Genomic DNA, 1,059 nt, shown 5'->3' on the forward strand with positions numbered 1-1,059 from the left:
TCCCACACGGATCAGGGTTGTGACCTGTCAATCCCACACGGATCAGGGTTGTTGTGACCTGTCAATCCCACACGGATCAGGGTTGTTGTGACCTGTCAATCCCACACGGATCAGGGTTGTGACCTGTCAATCCCACACAGATCAGGGTTGTTGTGACCTGTCAATCCCACACAGCTCCGGGGGTTGTTGTTCTGCTCTCCGGAGTGCGGCTGTCCCTGATCCTCTGCCCGGATCCCTGCAGAGGCTGATCCTGGAGAAGCTGTCGGAGGAACAGGCGTTCCGCTCGGAGCTGGCACAGGCGGCGGCCGCTCGCTGCCCGCGGAAGCAGCCCCTGGGCAGCCGCCGGGAGCCACCGGGGCCACTCCCGGCCGTTCCCACCGGCCCCGGGGGCTGCCCGGAGCACTGGGACACCGAGCGGGGAGCGGAGACAACGAGCTGGGGAACGGGGACACCGAGCCAGGGCATGGAGACACCGAGCCAGGGCACGGAGACACCGAGCCGGGGAATGGAGACACCGAGCTGGGGAACGGGGACACCGAACCAGGGCATGGAGACACCGAACCAGGGCACGGAGCCGGGCACGGAGACACCGAACTGGGGCACGGAAACACCGAGCCAGGGCATGGGGACACCGAGCCGGGGCATGGAGACACCGAGCCGGGGAATGGGGACACCGAGCCGGGGAGCGGAGACACCGAGCTGGGGCATGGGGACACCGAGCCAGGGCATGGAGACACCGAGCCAGGGCATGGAGCCGGGCACGGAGACACCGAGCCGGGGAACGGGGACACCGAGCCGGGCCATGGGGACACCGAGCCAGGGCATGGAGACACCGAGCCGGGCCATGGGGACACCGAGCCGGGGAACGGGGACACCGAGCCAGGGCACGGAGCCGGGCCCTGAGACACCGAACCAGGGCCCGGAGCCCCGGGAGCCGCCCGTGCCCAAGTTTGAGGGTGAGAGCGGCGCTGGGGGATTCCTGTTGGGAATGGTGGGTGGGGAGGGGGCTCCTGGGACTCTGGGGGGGTCCCTCCGTCCTTCCCGTGCCTTTCCCAGAGG

General features: G+C 68.6%; 1 protein-coding gene across 1 annotated transcript in view; it reads left to right on the plus strand.

Moving 5' to 3' along the window:
* Nucleotides 1-1,059, plus strand: part of PLEKHA6 (pleckstrin homology domain containing A6) — a 150,689-nt gene that overhangs the window by 106,115 nt on the left and 43,515 nt on the right. The window lies entirely within an intron of this gene.

Source organism: Parus major, chromosome 26 (genome assembly GCF_001522545.3).
Source record: "Parus major isolate Abel chromosome 26, Parus_major1.1, whole genome shotgun sequence".
NCBI lineage: Eukaryota > Metazoa > Chordata > Aves > Passeriformes > Paridae > Parus > Parus major.